General features: G+C 32.6%; 1 protein-coding gene and 1 long non-coding RNA gene across 5 annotated transcripts in view; one reads left to right on the top strand and one right to left on the bottom strand.

Annotated features, from left to right (window-relative positions):
- ADGRB3 (adhesion G protein-coupled receptor B3) overlaps positions 1-20826 on the bottom strand; it is a 954807-nt gene that overhangs the window by 150880 nt on the left and 783101 nt on the right. The window lies entirely within an intron of this gene.
- Positions 1-20826, top strand: part of LOC130457402 (uncharacterized) — a 238001-nt gene that overhangs the window by 202131 nt on the left and 15044 nt on the right. The gene's annotated exons all lie outside the window — the stretch shown is intronic.

Raw genomic sequence — 20826 nt, 5'->3', positions numbered from 1 at the left:
TTACCCTAGTAAATTTACTAATCACTGGAATCACTAATTCATTGAATGCAGATTACCAAACCATTAAGTCATTAGGTTTTTTTGAGGGAAGGGCTACAACTTTCTAGGATAGAAACTAACAACTAACCAATTGATGCCAAGAATTTATTTTTAATCATGATCACACTATCATCATTATCACTGTAGGAATGTTATACAAAATGAATAAAATATTTCTGAGATATTTTCTGGGGTTATGTGTTATCCATCTTTTTAATGCCAACGTTCTATCAGTGGTACTATATGGCTGTGAGGAATATGCTAGAAGGTTAAGCAAATGTCAGTAGAGAGGTGTACAAGTGGCTAAAAATACTGCTTCATCTTAGGAACAAATAATTATGTAGAAGTAGTGTAAATGATGTTATTAGTAGGGCATATAACAGGAAAAAAAAATAGAGAGGTCTATGTACCACTAGTGAGAGATAATGAATGGACAGGCTATATACTCCAAAAGGGATCCCCAAATATCAAGAAATCTAAAGTAAGGCCCCTTGGCATCTTGAATGAACCAGGTTCTTCTGTCCTCCCAAAGCAACTCCCATTGAAAAAAAAACATGCACACATTGATGAGATCACAGGTATTAAAATATCTTAATTATTATTAATTAATTAATACACACATATTAAAATATCCATTATTCATTATTCATTCATCTCATTCATCCCAGTTTCTGGCACACTAGATACCTGAAATAATTTATGACAAGAAATTGTTTCCAGAACAGTAATACTTGTTCACAAGAAGTCAATTATGTTCAGTGTATTCTACTTAGTAGTGCATAAAACTAGATCAATACATTTTTAAAAGGTAGGGACCAAAGAAGTATTTTGCTTAATTCTCAGTTTACAAATGAATCAGAAAGGTTTTGTTATAAGATTATATGCTTTGGTATATACCTATATTTAAGAGAGCCCAGGAATTGCTTTACAAAAGTCTTTACTCAAACTGTTGCTTTTGATATAGAAGAGATCTAATAATGTATGTATTTAGTAGAATGTAAGTTTCTTGTGGCCAGGAACTGTTTTGTTTTTGGTCTTGCTTCCCAGTACCTTTCACGTGGTTGGTTCATAGGATCACTGATCTAGAGATGGAAGGATGTCAGATGTGATCTGATCCAACATACTCATTGTATAGAGGAGGTAACTGGCAAAAATAGAGAATATGTGACTTGTTCAATGACACATAAGTAGTTTGCATCTGAAACTGGAGTTGAAGCTAGGTACTTGGAGTCCAAAGCACAATGCTGTTTTTTATTGCATATGTACTGTACTAGGTTCTTAGGTAAATGGATTCTCAACTGAATTGAAATGAATTGAATTATTCCATTAAATCTGTTTCCACTTTGTTACACTATCAAACACCAAGTAAATCAAAGGTTGGATTTATTATAAGCAGAAACTAGATACAAGATTATCAGTAGAATGAAAAGGTATTATTTCAGTTTTTATAGAACAAAATTGGAATATTCTGGAACTAAGTCAGCATTCCTTTTCCTCACAATTTATGCAAACTCTGTATTCTTTACAATATCCTAACACAAGATGACTGATCATTTGAAGTAGGAAATTGTCACTTGCCTTGAAACTAACGAACTGAAAATGACTTCCACTAATTTCCATGATTGCTTGCCCAGTTCCCTTTAATTCAACCTTTTGATTAAAAAAATCTCTGCTAAACTAATATTGTTAGTCACAGAAACTGTCAGGCATAATCTGTGTCAAAGTGACCTATACTGAGATACACAAATAGTTAATTTGGAATTTCTTGATGTCAAATTATGTCTCCATGTATTTGACTGAATCGGTGTCAAGTATTAATGCTTGTTATGGTGAAATTGTTGCACTAATGACATTTGAGATTGTAAATCAGTAAACATTAGAAAATTGACTTTTTTAAAAAAACAAAGCTGTTCAATATAATGAAAAGAACCTAGAATTAGAATATAGGACACCCATGTTAGAGCCCAAGTCTGCTACACTAGCATCATGACCATTTGATAATCAGCCTCTCTGAAATTCAATTCCGTCTTCTGTGAAATAAGGTAATCATACTTATCCTACCTAACTTACAGCATTGGTATGAGAATCAAATGAGATAATGTTCTTTGTACACTATGAAGCACTTTACAAAAGTAGGGCATTGCCATTGTCTGCCATTGATAAAATAAGTTCATAACCAAATACATTCAGGTTGTATCTATACCAGAGGGACTGTGTAGTCTAGTCTGAATTGATCCCATCAATAATTTGCTGTGATTAGATCTCTTATTTGCCTCCTACTCCTAATTGACAAATGGGTATGATCATACTGACCTTCCCTTACAGTGACAGAAGACATGGTACGTTTCTGATAGCTACTACTTGTTTTTAACATATTTCAGTTTATGTTTATATTTAATGGCCACACATCTCATTACTATTGTTGTTCATTTACTTCAGTTGTGTCTGACTCTTCCTGCCCCATTTGGGCTTTTCTTGGCAAAGATACTGAAATGGTTTGCCATTTCTTTCTCCAGCTCTTTAAGTGTCTGAGACCAGATTTGAACTCAGAAAGCTGATTCTGATTCTAGGCCTGCCACTTTATCCACTTTGCCTCCTACTTGTTTTATATGCTATACCAGAATAGTAATCAAGGTCTATGAGCCTACCACAGTCTACTACATGCACTACATCTCCACTGACAATAAGATTCAAAGACTGAAGCATCAGAACCAGAAGGTTTGGGTTAGGATCTTATTTCTGGCTATACTTCATTAGCCATATGAAATGAGGCAAGTCACTTGGCTCTTTTTGGGGGGGGGCAAGGGGAGAATAGCCAGAGCAAACGTGGAAAGAGTAAGATTTATGACTTAGTGAATTCAGGAAATAGTGAATCAGGAGTTTCTTCAACAATATGGATCATCATCTTTGTAACATGCAGTAGAGTTGTATGGACAGCAATAAGAGATTAAGTGGTGTGCTTAAGTGACTTAATGCCAAGGCATGAAATGAAGTGTTTCCTACCTTAATAGTCATCCAAGTCACATGCATGGTTATGATAGATTTTAGAGAGTTGGAAATGAGTTTGCTACATTTATTGGGCATTACTACGCCATGCAGGCTGACATTGCGAAATAAGGCTTTTGAACCGAGGTCTTACTGACTCCAAGGCCAGCTCTTTCTCCACTGTGCTATTCAGACTATCACCGATGTTGTATCTGAGTATATAAAATGTTCACTATGTGAAACAGTAGAAAAAGAGATCTATTATACTTAGGATTGGAAAACCTGAGTTCAAATTCTAGATCTTCCATGTAATGACTGTGTGACTGTGGTTAAGTCATACTATCTCTCCAGGATTTAGTTTGTTATTCTGTAAAGTGGCAAATTTGAGGGCAAAGGGAGATAAGGAAGTCTATGATTTTTTCTTCTCTGTGACCAAAATCCACATAAAAACCCTAAGTTCCAAGCCTTTTTTAGTGAAATTGTAGTACTTTACTACTTTCTTAATTGTAGTATGCCCACTTTTTGTCAATTCATTTAAGTGATTATACTTGATATTATGTACTGAAAGCTCTAATCATGAAAGACTTCAACTGTTGTAAGACCCAGTGTTTACAAGATTTCATGGTGAGGAATCTTATTTTAAAATGGTAACCTGCACAGAAGAATCATTTGCATTAAAGGCAATAAGACCATTGACCTCTAAAACCTAAGATGCATGTGATCTTGATGAGTGAAAGAGCAAAGATAAGAAACATTATATATTATATCCTAATATTAAGTAGAAATATCCATTTAATTAATGACAATGCCAAATATTTCATTTGATAGTTTTAACAATGCAAAAGATATTTCTAAAATTTTTTGGATCTAGAACTTTGTTCCAATTCACTAAACAGAGTTGTTGGTCAAATATATTTAAGACTAAATACAAACTTATGAGGAAAACTTCATTTTTGGCTCATTTTAGAAATATACTTTATGTAGATAAAGAATGATAATTTAAAAAACATCATTCTTGAAAGAAGAAATAAAGATACTCTACTATTTATAATCAGGAATTGAGTAGTCCTACTAAAGTATAAACTAATACTATCAAAAAGAAAATCACAGAAAGACTATAACTTTTTATATATCTATTTGATACAATGCCAACTTTGGTATTCAGGAAAGAGAATGCCCTAAAAATAAAACTAATCTTAATTGTAGAATAGAAGGTGAGAACCTCTTTGTCAAAACAGAAAAAGCTCACTTTCATTCCACATACAGGAGAGTCTTTCTCTGAAATGAAGTCTTCTTATCCATCATTTCTCTTTATAGGAACAAGGATTTTGCTTCCACATTTGTAACACTGTCAAATGAGTTTTCAGTAAATGACTAGCTGGTGAGGACAGCTTTTATCACTGTTCTTGGCAGTGTCAGTAAAGACTTTCAGCTCCAAATCAAACTTCAGTCCATTCTTCCAGGTAAATGAGACAATGAAAGTAATGTTAGTGTAATTGCTAGAGGGGAATATGGACTGTCTTCTAGTGCACAGTGAGTAAAATCAGAAGTGGAAGAAGAGTAAAGTTAAATCAGTTCAATTATTTCACACAAAAATCAATAGGAAGTCTCTAGCCAAAGAAGAGCTTGCTTGCTGAGAACAAAGGGGATACAGGCCTTAGGAATAAAGGGCACCGTGGCTCTAGGGAACAGAATCTGTCACTGCTTGTTGCAACATGAGTAGAACACCCACAATGCCCCAGGAATTTGTAGGCAAATCAACCCTCCAGCTGCTTTAAAGTGTTAACATAGCAATCTTGTCAGGACTGTGATTGCTTACAAAGAAGCTTAGTAAAAAGAGCAATAAATTCAGTTGAGTATAACATCAAAACTCTTTAATGTAGAGCATTATATATGGCTCTTTCCTCATTCAAAAGCAAATAGTTGCCTCACTACAGCAGGGACCCAATTCTAACAGACAACATAATGTAGACCTCCCTTTGCTTTGGAATAAATCAATTTTAAACTTTGATTAAAATGTCATGATTATATACAAGAAGTGATACTGGAACGTGATAGGAAAGATTCTCATGGACACTGTCCAAACTAGACCCTTTCACTGTGCTATGCAGACTAGCTCATGTTGCCAAATTCTTTTAAAGGTTAAAGTAGTAAAACAAAAATAGGGCTAAAAAGTACTCTACTTTCAAAGAGCAGCCAAATAAAAGTGATGTCATCTAGTCGTCACATTAATACTGGAGGAAGATAAATACATTTCACACTGAATGTGCTTTTTGCTTTAGTTTGCAAATATATACATATATATTCCACTTTTATGAATATTTTAATACCTATTAGAACTGTACATCTAAAGTGTCATGAATTTTTTTTGATGAATTAACTATTATACAACAGTAACAGCATTACCTTCATGCTATAATTCTTGGGCCTGCATCTAAGATTTTACAGTTGTCAAAGTGACTGATGACAGTAAAGCCGATGGAGCTGGCTTTATATAGCAAAACAGCAAATATTCTTCATGAGTGCCACGATAACAGATTCTAATGCCTGATTAAAAATTATTTACCTTCACTCATATAAAAATTACATGAAACCAAAACAAGCCTTTAAAACAGTGAAATCTGTTTTTAATACATTGCTGCTTTCTCAAGCCTAGACACAAAGTTAATTTTCTTGTTTTAACTTCTTCATGCAAAAAAAGGATCTCTACTTGGTATTTCCAAACTTTGCCCAAATTATAAAAGTTATTTGGCTTTAAAAAATAGTCTAATAGGAAGGGGCTGCTATATATAATACAAAAAAACTTAACATCCCACCGAGCGAACAGATTAATATCCTGACAAGTACAAACTCTGCTTTTATGTTCCATCTGTCACAATAAATCTTTCATAGAGTTAACTAAATGTATGAAATAATATAGCTTTTGTGCTAAGATCTCTGGAGATATTAAGGCTAAGAGAGTACATCTTCAGTATGTTGAATGGGGAATCATCCATCTATATCCTATTAAAAGTTACAGGAGGCTACAGGCTATTACCCCCACCAGCAGAATGCAGACACAAATGATCTTAAATAGGTGTCCTGGAATAATTATTTTAAAGGAAAAAAAAGAAACATAAAGCTTATTTTCCCTACTCTATTCCCATTATAGTCAATGAGGGACAATTAAAGCCCTGTATAACCCTTTGAAGATATGTTCAAATAACTAATTATTATCTTTAACTACTCAATAAGCATTTCTAAGAAGCACTGAACCCCATCTTCATTTTAATTTGTGTTGTTTCTCATCCTTTTCCCCTCCTCCACTGTAGAAAAGAAAAATTATGGAGAAAGAAAAACAATGATGTTGAACATTTTTTGAAAGACTTCTGAAAGGTCCCACCTTGATTTAATCAGGTTAAATATGTTGTCCTTTCTTAAAAGTCTTTCTCCTAGAGTTGAAGTTGCTTGAAATCCTTTTGAAATTGTATAAAGAATGAGATAAATTAAATGATACCTCAGAATAATTTGTCTGATGTATATGGGCATTTTATTTTTAAAAGGAGTGATGCTACTAAATTCTAAAATGATGTAAATTCAACTTAGTTCTCTGTATCAGAAGCTGAATAATGAAATTTTCTTTAAGTTAATTGAAAGTTTGCTTTCAAGCACAAAGTGAAAAATGATAAAAGTGGCAACAAAAATAGAATGCCAGCCTAAGAGCAGCTTCTATTTTTAGATTCAGTCAATAATTTCCATTCTTGTTGGATGAATATAAAAATTGGATAGTTTTGTTTTTAGAGCCCCAAATCCCTGTATATGAAAAACTGTATTTTTCCACATTTTTCACAGGGCAGGAATTTTAAGTTTTAACCAGATTAAATATGGAGCTTCTTTAGTAAGGAAAAGAAAATGGACATTTGTTATTTTCCAGAAAAGTAAAGGCATCTTCTTACAACTAGAATTCTGATAGAACTTTGTGACTTTAGATCTATGCACAGATGTTAAAGGGAAACTTGAAAGAACAAGCAAAACTTTTTTCATGTAAGATTCAATATTCTAAGACCAGGGTATCACTGACAATCTTTCTCTTAATTTTGCTTGATTTAATAAGATGGAAGAAAAATAAAGAAGAAATGTGGCTTAAGAAAGTTGAATGTGTACAACTATGAATATGGGTATATATACATATATATCTGTGTATGTAGATACTAATAAGAGATTGACTGGTATGATAGAAGCTAATAGGATTGCTATGTTTGGTTTACATCAAGTGAAAGTCATCAAAATTGCTTAGCATTAGAAACCAATCTTGATGTCCTATTTGGGGTTCAGACGATGAACTGCCTGAAAATCAATAAAATCCTTTTGCTATTTGAATAAGTAGAAATTTGAATGGAATCCAAGAGTAATCATTCTTATAGAGAACTGTGAATAAAAATACTAATTTTCCAGATTAGAATAGTAGCTAGAAAGTCAATTTTGAAGTTAAAAAGACATGAGTTCAAGTACTGTCTGCCTGTGACATGTACTAGCCCTGCTCCCCAGGGACATTTCTATTAATTTTCAGAGATGTATTGTTTCAGAGATATATTCTCTAAAGAGTATAACAGAATAGTTGTGGAATAGCCTGTTGGAGTTTTTAAAATTTCTTTCTCTTCAGTTATCTATGAGAGAGTGCAAGTATTACATAGACCTTGCTTTAGTAGTTGAGAAATATAAGGCTCATTGAGATTTTATGACATTAAATATTGCATATGTAACTTGTTCCCAAAACCCATTTGTGTAAGCCTCCCTTTATTGGAGGAGATCATTGCCCCATGCCTGCTGGAAGGTGAAGTAGGGGGAAGGAGAGGGAGAGAGAGAGGGAAGAAAGGGAGAGAGAGAGAAGAGAGAGAGAGAGAGAGAGAGAGAGAGAGAGAGAGAGAGAGAGAGAGAGAGAGAAGAGAGAGAGAGAGAGAGAGAGAGAGAGAGAGAGAGAGAGAGAGAGAGAGAGAGAGAGAGAGAGAGAGAGAGAGAGAGAGAGAGAGAGAGAGAGAGAGAGAGAGAGGTTGGCATTTCTGGATTCCAACATTGGAAGAGAAGATAGATGATGCCAATCCTACTTCAGTTTGCTGAAGGGAGATTAAGACTAAGAAGAAACTGAAATAAGAAGTAGCATTTTGTCATATCTCTAACCCAAGTATATGAAATTAGAGATTTGGGGGAATTTCCCTTTGAGTGAGATCTGAGCCTCTCTCTTAATTGATCTGAGTTGCTTTGCTCACAATAAGAGAACTCTTTTGTTCTGCACTGTCTAGTATATTCTCCTATGTAAAATTCATCAATATTGCATAACATTTAAAGAAGAGACCAAAAAACTATTGCAGTAACAATTGTAAATAGGGATTTCTTTGTAAAAAGAAGAACAAATTATAGTAGTAATTTTTTAGTTTTGTCTATAATGCATTGATTGGGTTCTTGAATTCTCTTAAAATGTATTTTTAAATGGATGGAGAGATGGGAATATTTGTAAGACGAGAGAATACTAGAAGGACAAAAAGAGAATAAGCACAGCGCAATTGGGGGCAGCTAGGTGGGTATATTAGCTACAATTGCAAGCTGTGTGACCCTAGGCAAGTTACTTAACCCCAATTTCCTACCTTACTTCTCTTCTGCATGCAGCCAATTTTAGAAGGAAAGCAAGAAACTGGGTGGGGGGGGATTTACAGCAAGTTTATCTAATAAGACTTCATTTCTCAAATATATAGAAAACTGAAGCAATTTTATAAGAATGAGTCATTCCCCAATTGATAAATGGTGAAAGGTTATAAACAAGCAGTTTCCAAAAAAAAAAGAAAGAAAGAAAGAAAAAAATTGTTAGTAAAGGAAAAAAAAGCTCTAAATGAGTATTTATTAGATAAATGAAAATTAAAACATTTCAGAGGTATTGTTTAACTCCTATCAGATTGGTAAATGTGGCAGAAAAGGAAAATGCCAAATTTTGAAGGGGAGTTGGAAAAACTGGGGCATTAATGCACTGTTGGTGGAGTTGTGAACCAATCATTTTGAAAGAGCAAGTTAGGACTGTTCACAAGGGCTAGAAAATTGTGTATACCCTTTTGACTTAGCAATACCACTACAAGGTCTATGCCACAAAGAATTCTAAGAAAAGGACATATATATATATACATATATAATATGAAAATATTTATAGCAGCATTTTTGTAGTGGCAAAGAATTGGAAAATGAGGCGATAACCACCAATTGGGCAACTGCTGAACAATTTATGGCATATGATTATGATGAGATATTATTGTGCTTCAATAAACTATAAACAGGATGTTTTCAGAAAAAAAGAGGTGGAAAGATTTACATGAAATAATATGAAGTAAAATAAGTAGAACCAGGAGAGCATTGTATATACTAACAGTAATATTGTATGACAAATGACAACCATTTTCATCAATATGATAATCTAAGATTTTTCTGAAGCATTTGTGATGAAAAATGCTATCTACCCTAGAGTAAAATCAGAAAAAATCTGAATACTGATCTAAACATGCTTTTTTTGGCTTTTAATATTTTTCTTGTTTTTTAGTCTGTGCTTGCTTTTGCAACATGCCTAACATGGGGATATTTTTGTAAGACTTCACATGTATAATTGATATTAAATTGCTTGGCTTCTTAAGTAGGTGAGTAAGGGGGTAAATTGCAATCAAAATATTAAAATAAGAAATGTTTAAAAATTTGCATGTAATTGAGAGAATAAAATAAAAAGAACAATAATAAAAATAAGAAGGTAAGGCAATAAAATGGAGAGAAGAGGGTAAAGAAAAATATTAATTCAAGACAATTAAGATTAGGGCCAATCACATTCATGATTTTAAGTACACATTTCTTGTGTTCCTGAAACAACCATGGAAATGAGTTGATAAATCTGCCTTAGTCTTTGGATCACTTTTTTTTTTTAGATCTCAAGTAAGATACCTTTTCCTCGGGAGAATCTTTCTTGCTCTTTGATTCTATTTTAAAACAGGTATATTTGGAGCTAGGCTTGATCATAGCAGTAGCTTTTATTCTAGTAGTAGAAACTTAAACAGCTCCATTCCAAAAGATTTTTTGACATATCTCTTACTAATGTGTCATAGGCAATTCAAACACCTTTGAAAGTGAATAAATGGCTTATTACTGATTCTGTAATAATTAGGCAATAGGCAATGAATAAGCAAAGCTATATTTATTCCCTCTCTACAGATAAATGAATGATTCTTGGCTGTAAGCATATAATTATTACATAGAACTTTGGCATTTAGGCTTTAGAGTTTGTGATCTAATTAAATGTCTTGTGTAATGAATATGCCCTATTTGAGAGGACCAGAACACTCAACTGGTACACAGATCATCCAGGTGCTAGTCACCACTCTGCTACTGTGTGGCCTTGACCACTTTCATTAACTTTCATAAGCCTCAGTTTCCTCATTTATACCACCAAGGTAGAAATGTATACCTTATTTCACTAAAAAATTCTACCTTTTGGATTATCATCACAATAAGATAATATACAGGAAAGTATCTTATAAACTAGAAAGGTTATTCATATGAGGGTATTATTATTATTTTTTTTATATTCCCCTCTTCTTCCTCAACTTGAAAATGTCAGGATTAACATCAAATTATCACTGAATTTCTATAGAAATCCCTGTAATTCTCCAAATTACCATGCCTCTACTTTGCAGATATTTTCTATTTGCTACATTTATACACATGGTACTACCTAGATCAAAGATAAAAAATCCTTGAAGTCTGGAACTGTTCAAATTTTTGTTTTTATCTCTCCAAGGAGCATGGTGAAATAGAGCCGGTGGCAAACATATGTATGTTGATTGATTGGCCTGTTGATGTTCTATCTCCCATATGACTCACAAAACTATATATTTCTCATCATTTAAATTATTTCTGAAATAGTATTATAATGCCTTCCTAAAGTCATTAAAGTGAAAACTTCCCTTTTCCTAACCAATCTGGACAACTACTCTCACTGATTTTTTTATCCTAGGTTTCTACTTTCAAAGTGCACTTATCTTTGACCTGAAGATAATTTAAAAAAATTTCATTGTGGCTCTATTTATGCTGCTAATTTATTACTGTTAGTCCTACATACCTGTATTTACAACAGCACATTCTAAGAAGGCACAGGATGTTCTGCCTTATGCAGTCACTAGTTCCATCTACCGAGACAGCCAATTAGCTAAATCAGAATAATCCAACTTTAGACATATATTAAAATCTCTTTTACAAGAAAAATTATTTTTAGAGGAGACAGTTTTTAAGAGGAAATTTAGTTGAATTTTTAGTTTGTATATCATTTAATTTGAATTGTAAATCTTAGTGCCAGATTTTGTATGACCTCAGGGTATTAGACTGATCAGCAGCAGGTATAGCTCAAATTTCTAATTAAAAGGCACCATGAATTGCAATCCCACCTAGACCCGAAACTCCTTGAATGTAAGGACTGATTTATGTTTGTCTTTGTTTACACATTGTTATAAGTGGAAATTTTGTATGCTTTGGACTTCATCTTCCAGAATTCTTTTCTAGTCCAAAGAATTCTTTTCCCCTTCATTCACATTTGTGTTTGTTATGTTTGTATATACATTTTGGGTAATGCTTCCATTGCCTCTCTTTTTCACATGTGAGGCTGCGTGAGCTCTCCCTGTTTCTCAAGCTTTTTAGTTTCCTTTTGCTTCAAGTTAAATATTAAGAAATATTATTAAATATCATAATGGGAGTATTGAATATTAATTTTAAAAATTTATTGAATATTAATTTTAATTCTCACAACATTTAAGATAGATTTATCATTGCTTACCTTCCCCCAAATCTTAATAATGACAGCATTAACATCAAAAGACCTAAGTCTTTAGAAATTTCCCCATAACTGACATTACCACCTTTTATCTTTATAAGTGTTTTATATTTGTATATATTTGTTTTGAAGATCAAATTGAGGGCAAGAACTGCTTAATTCTGCCTTTGTATTTCTAGCACCTAGCAAAATGATCAGCATATAGTAAATACTTACTAGATTCTTGGTGATTTATCACTGATAGGGATGTTTATTCATCTTTATTTTTCATAATAATTTTTGTTCAGTGAGTATTGGCATATTATATATAATTAGGGATATAATTGGAGAGTGAGATAGAAATGGAATTTCTAATTTGTAGAGAGTAAAAAAATCCAGAGAAGTTCTATTAAAATTGTATCATGTTCTAGTTCCCCTAATCATCCCCTAGCTTTTAGGAGAAGGAGTAGGAAAAGGAAGAAGGAGGATGGTTGGGGAAGGAAGTAGGAAGAAGGAGAAGGAAAACTAGAAGGAAAAGAAGAAGAGAAAGAGGAGGAGAAAAATGATGATGTTAATAACCTGATAATTTAAAAAATACATAGATATGTTTGTATATGTAAGTTTGGGTATCACATGTGTGATAATGCCTTTCTCACTGTTAAATCTATTGCTTTCTTTTTGTTTCTTGATTTAGATTTGTGATTTCATTGGTATAGGGAATTCCTAATAAGGGACTTTCTTTCCACTAATGCAGATCAGCAACTTTTCTGTTACTCATTCTTAGAGATATATCTTGGTCACTGAGAGATTAGGTAAAATCCCCTATAGTTAAATAGTCAGGATCTGTCAGTAGAGAGACAACACTAAGACCATCTCTCCATCCATTATGCCAAGCAGCTAGTATCTTAATATGAAATAGTGATAACTCAAAAACACACTTTCTCATCTCTATGCTTTTGCTTATTTTCCTCCATATATGGAATAGACTGATCTGATTTCCTCCCCAACTTTCACTATTGACATCCACTAACATTTCTCCCTTCAAGAACCAGCTTTGATGCCTTCTCCAAGAAACTTTTCCTTGATCTCTCCAGATGATAAAGACCTCATTTTTCATTTGACTGCTTTTTATATATTCCAGTTTTCTATTTTTACTTAAAATTCAATCTAAGTACAAAGCAAGTTGATTTATTATTTTCCTTTTTTGATACATGATAATGTTTTCTCCACATAAGGCTATGGAGTCTTTTTTTTTCTTTTGGATGGTCACAAAATAATAGTGGCACTCAAAATACTTTTAAATGTAAAAAAAAACTCCACTGTATTTTTCAGAATCTGTTTCTTTCAATCTTTGTGACTGGTACCATATTTTCTTCAGAGGGTCATAGATTTAGAGTCAGAAGGGACTTAAAGAATCTTCACATGACTTCTCAAGGTCATGTTGCTACTAAGTGAGCTAGGTAGGATTCTTCCAAATGCCAAATCTAATGTTCTACTCACTACTTCAAAGATCTATTATTTTTTCACAATAGAGACTTCCTCTACAGAAACAGATCCAAACTATTCTACAATTTAGTAGTTGGGAACAAATTAAGAGTAGTTGTGGTTGAGGAAAAGAAATTATCCAGAGAATGAACTGATTAATAGAAACAAGGAAGACATATTTTTATGTATACATTTTTTTGTCAAATGATTCCTCCTCTAGTTTGGTGGAGTCACAGAAGGATGGATATATTTGGGAATTTTAATGTAACATTTTTTTAAAAGAAAGAAAAAAAGAAAACTTCATCTTTCAACCAACCTGGTTATACACCTTTCTGGACACAACTAGACTAAACCCTGGGCAACAGATATCATGACTGTCACTGGGTCTCTCTATATAAAGCTTTTTCAGTTTAACAGAATATGCTGGAACGTAAACTAAGCTGGCATATCCATAAGTGCCTACTAGGTGCCTATGGTAAGGCCCAAGGATATATAAAAAAAGACAAAAAAAACCCCTTCAACTCTCCAATTGTTCATAGTCTACAGGGGAGAAAACATGCATACCACTATGTGCAAAGAAGATATATACAGAACAAATTGGAGATAGTATCTGAGGTTGGGGGTTGGAGAGCTACTAAGGTTAAGGAAGAATGGGAAAAGTTTCTTGCAGAGACATTAACTGAAAATGGAAGAAGTCAATGAAACTAGGAAGTTGAAATGAGGAGGGAGAACCTTTTAGGCAAGAGGGACAGTCACTTAAAAATTAGAGGCCTCAGTTTTCTCAGGTACAGAAACAGATGTTAGAGTAATTGACATCTGATGCTTTCTAAGTGTAAGAATAGGGGGAAAACAGCATGAAAAACAAGTAAAGCTTTATTGGATGTATGTAATGTTATACAATACTTCTTTTGAAAATCCTTTTGCAAAGAACTCATGCCAACTCTTTCAGAGGGGGCGGGAAGGCAGAAATAGAATTATCTTCCCACTCTTTCTCTTGTGCAGAATCTTGAGCACATCAAATGCACAATTGTAAAGACCTCAAAAGGCTCAGATGACAGGATATTAATGCTATTTTTAAACAAGCAATGGTAATATAGAATCAATAATATTTTAAAATGTGCCAGATCAAATTTCCCCGTTGATACCTTTCACTGACATCCCTAGCTATGAAGGCAAGTGCTTCATTCTTTCTGTAGTAGCAAAAGTAATGATTTTGAAAATGTGTAGAACTAGCTTTATCTGATACTTCAGAAGAGATCTTATTTAAAAAAAGACAACCATTATATTCAACTAACTCCAAATTTAATATTTTAAAATAATAATCAGATATATTTTCAGTACTTCAGATTATTAAAATAACAAAATAACTATCATATATGGCCAACTAGAAATAAGCAATGATTTAAAAATAATTATTTTCCTTCCTTAAATGTCCCACTGGTTTGCCAATCCACAATACAACCAGAACTATTTGCAATAATAAGAATTAATTCCTGTTTGTACTTTATATTTTTTTCCTTTTTTGGTAACAATAAACTTATTTGAAGATAATTTTGCCTATAATTTTTCTGGAATAGGTTAACTTCAATTTTTTCTTTTAAATAATATAGATAATTTTCCTTTTCTTAAAAGATAGATTTCTTCTATCTTAAAAAAGTAGCCATTATTAATATGTAGCTATGGACAATGGCTTTGTGACTAATAATTTATATGGTGGGATTTTTTTTTGTAAATGTATATGAAAAAATAGTTTGGGTATATTTTAAAGGAACCAGAGAGCATTTTAATAAATAAGTAAATTATATATATATATGTATATACATATACATATATATATATATATGTACACACACACACACACACACACACTTACCTTCTGTCTTAGAATCAATACTATGTATTGGTTCCAAGGCAGAAGAGAAATAAGGGCTAGGCAATGGGGGTCAAATAGGAAGTATATGAAGCCAGATTTTAATCCAGGAACTCCCATTTCTATTCAATTCAGAGTCACCCCACTGCCCCCAAGAATATATTTTAAATAAATAATAACTGATATCAATCAAAGTAAAATAACAAAAAGAATATTGTTTAAGATTTTGTCTCAAAGTAAGAGCTACATGATTTAGATTTAGTTCTTAAATTTTTTGTTTAGTTTTTAAAGCGCTATTTTTTCTTTTTCCACTGGAGCAATAGAGTATTATTTTGCCAGGGTGTTAGCCAGACCCATAGCAATTCACTAATGAGGCTTTTATGACCTGCTTATAAAAATTGTCTCCCTGACTTGATAAAAAATCTTCTAGGTCTGGCTGGTTGTGCAACATTAACAAGTTAACAGTACTGCATATATGTAAGTAAAATTTAAATATGAAGCTTTTCAATGATTTTATTAGTTGGATATATACTTTATATTTTGTATTCTACTTTTAAGAGATAATGGAGATTTTTGCCCTCAATTTTCTCAGAAATGGGTTAATTTTAACTTCCTTTTTAAAATATAAGGACTTTTAAAAGCATTTTTGAAAAAAAAAAGTGCAAATTTTCTAGCTTTAAAAAGCCTGGCACTGTCCTTACATAGCAACAAGCAATTGCTTAGTGACTGATATTTAATTTTGTAAAATGTGCTGCTTAGAAAAATTTTTTTCCATTAAAGGAATAGGATTAAAAAATCAATGAAATAACATATTTTTACAAGAGTAAAGTAGACAATAGTCAATTTGTTCAGTCTTTAGCCTGAAATAATTACATTTGCAGAATTTACACATTAACAATAAGGATATGAGTAATATTCACTGACATGGAAAGGGACATTAGTGCTACCTGAGTTTGGCTTGCTATGGCCACTAAGTGAAAGAATTTTACTAATACTATCTCTTTGATAATATTTATACATATCACTTCACTCTTGTCTGCATTGCTATTGCAAAAGGCCTACTTTTCATTCATTTTTGACATGATTGATATTCCAGAAACACTTTCAAATTCCATTCACTGGCAAATTCAGTCATACTAACTGAAATATAAGCAGTTTAGCAAATTTCTTAAATGTCTACGTTGTTTTACTGTAAATGGTAGCTTAAATGTTAATTTTGTTTTAGTTAATTTAGGTTTTAGGTTGCATATGAATATTTCTCACAATTAGGTTATATAGTTCAGTTTAGCTTTATAGATACTCCAAAGAGATTAAATGACTTAGTTGAATAGAACTCATCTGTATTTTGTGATTTTTAAAAAGATTTAAACATTGAATTTAAGATCTTTTGTGCCAATATCATCTATTTTCAATCAATGAGCTAGTACTGAGCCAACATTATTTACACTTTTTTCTAATTGTCATTTATGTTAGATATGAAGCTTGACTTAGATAAAATACCCTTAATATTTTTAACTGCTTTCAAAAAATTTATAATATCCTTTTCAAACTGAACTTATGACATTTCTGAAATTCTATCATTTTTAATAGCTTGAAATCTTTTTATTATAAAAAGACCATGTTTCCCTTCAGAGTTCTGAAGTTTCCTAGTCAGGTGGGCTCATTAATAAAAGCCCAACTATAGATAAGGATCAGTTTTAACATTTCCTTTGATGGAATATTTTTGGTGATGATTTTCTGTTGCCTAACTGTATGTGATCATTAAAACACAAGGTTTTCTTTAAAAGAGAGTAGAGATTATGACAAAAAGCAATTCAAAACAAATGAACTTCTATAATCATGTAGACTTCTTTTATCCTTCACTGTATTTATTAACATTTCTCTGTGAAAAGCAGAGTTGTGTACAGAACTGGAGATAAATTTTGGTCTATTCACAAGTTGATAATATTCCTAAACATAGTTTAGGTTGGTTCTAAATTATAATAATCAGAATGATTCCTGTCTTTATCTCAGCAGGATAGCATCACCAAAATGTTGGCATAAAATAAGAGAGCAAACCTTCAAATGCTCTCTTGTTAATACCATCTGGGTTTCCTTGGAAATATGGTACAGTGGAAAGAGCACTAGCCTCAGAATAAGAATATGAATTCTGGTGTGTGACCTTGGGGAAGTCATTTTACTCCTCCTGGCATCTTTTGTTTTCTTCTAAGTAAAATGTAGGGGTTGGCCTTGACTAAAAGCTATTAAACTGAGCTTTATATTTAAAAATCAAGTGGTTTGTGAATAGATTTTAGGGAGTCCATGAACCTAAATTGGAAAGGGCATATTTTTAAAAAATTAATTTCTATGTGAAATTTATCATTTCCTTAAATTATGGAGATAGATAACAAGATAGCATTCAGAGAAGGGGCACATGGATTTCACCCCAATTCTAATGGGGTCATTGATACCAAAAAAGTTCATGGTCTTCTTGGTTAGAGCATCCTTAAGTTCCTTTTAAGTCTAATCCTCTGTGATTATATTGTGAAATAAAGTAACCAAAGGGAATACATTCTAAATAGAAAGGACTTTGTAGAAGTAACTATTAGCAACAGAAATTTTCAAAAAGGGAAGCCAAGCAGTCAGTCTTTGCTAAACTGGCATCAGATTTAGCAGAAGGGAAAAAAGGACCAAATCTGTGCTAAAATTTTTTAAACTTCTAATCCCTAAAGGAATTAACCATATCTGAACAAAGACAATACATTTGTAGTAAATGATTGATTTCTTATACATCTCTAAGTCAGGCAACTGGATGATACATTAAAAATCTTTTTCAAAGTAATAAAGTCTGATAAAGCTTCAGCAACAGAATGTAAGCTCCTCTTGGGAAGGGATTCTCTTTGAATCCTTAGTATCTTACTTAGTGTGTAGCCCATAGCATATATTTAATACATTGGTCAGTTACCATGCACTTATCAAACATCTATCATATGTCAGGCATGGTACAAAGCACTAGGGATACAAAAAAGGGGGTGCATGCTCTCAATGCTCTCAGAGAGCTCATTCTACTAGAGAAGACCACATCTAAATAAGTATGTACACACAAAAACAAATACAGAGTAAATGGAAGGTACTCTGCAAGAGAAAAGTGCTAGCAGCTGGGGTGATTAGGTAAGGTTTTCTGTAGAATGTAGGATTTCATCTGGTTCTGGAAGGAATCCAGGGAAATATAGAGTTAGAGATGAGGAGGATGAAAATATTCTGAATAGGGACAGTAAATGCAAAAGCCTGGACTTTTAAGCTGAGTATCAAGTAGGAAGAAAAAGAAAAATGTTAGTGTAGCTGGATTATAGAATATGCAGAAGAAATAAAGTTTAAGAAAACTGGAAACAGAAGACAGGTTCTAAAGAGATTTAAAGGTTAATCAGAGGACTTTACATTTGATTCTGTGTGTAAAGGGAAGCCATTAGAGTTTAGTGGAGTTTAGAAGGTCTTGTAGGATATGGCATGATTAGAACTATGCTTTGAGTAAATCACTTTGCAAACCTAATCAATATTGAACTGGAGTTGGGAGAAACTTGAGGCAAGGAGAACAAACAAAAAAGATTCCTTTTCCAATTTAGGTGCATGGACTCCTTAAAAATCTATTCATAAACCACTTGATTTTTAAATGTGAAAGCTACTGCAATAGTTCAGGCAAGAATGAAGGAAGGCCTATATCAGAGTGATCAGTGTGTGGATATTGAGGACAGGACTCAGAGCAAAGGAGTTTTAAATGTAGAAATGATAAGATTCATCAAGAGATTGAATATGTTTTGTTGAATATCTGTGAGAAGTCAAAGATGACACTGAGGATGTGACAGGCAACTGGGAGACTGGTGATGCACTCAACAATATTTGGAAAGTTAGGAAGAGGGGAGGATTTCTAGGGGAAGATAATTTGCTATTTGATTGATTTTGTAACATGAAACCTCCTAGACATGAAATATTTTTGTCCAATGCCTTTCTTGTATCATTTGATTTATTATATATTAAAGTGAAACATTTTCAATAGACTCATTAAAAATGAAGGCATGGAATGCATCTGCTGTTTGGTATACATGATCTCTAAAAAATCAAAGTCTATTTAGCAAACAAACTTTAAATTAATTGATTTTTTTTAACATCCAAACTTGATAAAATAGTTTTCTTGGCTTTTGTTAAATTTCTACAATGTTCTTTTTTATATCTCTATCCCTAAGATTGTGTTGTGTAGAAAGTTACACCATGGAAAAATATTGACTAGTCCAGCTTTATAGTTTTTCATTTAAAAAAAAATTTGCTTTCCAGTGTTTAAAATGCCTTTTTTGGTGTGCATGATCCTATTGATATTACACGTGTGGAATGACTGTTGGATGGGACCCCAAGAAGGCATTACAAATAGAGAAGAAGAAAAAGTAAAAATGAAAAACTATAAGAATGATCCTCATGGGGTCCTTTGAAGGTTGAAACTAACCATATGTTCTTGAACATAGGCACAGGAGGGAGCATTAAGGAAATGCAGTAGAAGAGCTGATGAATTTGGCTCCAGCAAGGTTATTCATTGAAAACATATGATATCTATTACTTAAAAATTATTATTCTTGAGAAATCTGCTTTTTTATTGAATATCTTCTTGGAAGTGAAATCCTGTATGAATTTATAGGCTTATTCTCTTTATTAAGCAAATTAAAAATTATACATTATTTCTCTCTATGCCTGATTTTTTTCTATTCATTACTTTGTACTTTTCTCTTGAAGGAAAAAAAAAGTAAAATAGTAATTTTTATAACTTCATTGCTGTTATGTATAATTATACAATGTGTAACATATGGCAAAGCTAAGAGAAGATTATGTGAGATAGCAAAACCCACTAGAGTTACAGTTAACAAAGCACCTTGCACATAGTTGACATTCAAAAGCTTTTGGTGAATTGGGGAAAAAAAACTAAATATGACTGGATTTTTTAAAAAAAGTAGTCAAGTTTTTATAATTTGTGTCCTGTCCTTTTAGACTGTAAACTCCTAAATTAGTGGTATATATTTGATCCAATAACATTTCAATTAAATTCAGTTCAATTTGTTTCAACACACACTTATCAACTACAAGACATGATGCTAGGTACTGGAGATAATAAGATAAAAAAGCTCATATTTCCATCTCTTTACAATCTAGTAAAGAGGATGGAATATATATAAAAATTAAAACTAACTTTGACAAAAGAGGCCAAATAAGGTCACCTGAAAAAATCAAGGGAAGAGGGCATAGTCTTATCTGGAAAGATTAAAGAAGCCTTAATTTAGGAAGTCATGCTTGAAAAAACAAGTATTTCTTATATGCTTGTATTTATTATTATTATTATTAACTCTTACTTTCCATCTCAGAATCAATACTATGTATTGGTTCTTAGGTAGAAGGGAAGTAAGGACTAGGCAAAGGGACTTGTGATTTGTTTAGGGTTATACAACTAGAAAGTATCTGAGGCAGGCAAGATTTGAGTACAAGAACTCCTGTCCCTGGGCCTGACCATCAATCCACTGAGCCATCTAGATGCTCACACTTTCTTGTTTTTAAGTCCAGGACTTACCATAATGCCTGGCACATCTTAGTTCTTTAAAAGATCCTTATTGACTAAATTGAAGAT

This window comes from Monodelphis domestica, chromosome 2 (genome assembly GCF_027887165.1).
Source record: "Monodelphis domestica isolate mMonDom1 chromosome 2, mMonDom1.pri, whole genome shotgun sequence".
Classification (NCBI taxonomy): Eukaryota; Metazoa; Chordata; class Mammalia; order Didelphimorphia; family Didelphidae; genus Monodelphis; species Monodelphis domestica.
The sequence above is the reverse complement of the archived record's forward strand: the minus strand, read 5'-3'. Positions and strand labels throughout refer to the sequence as shown.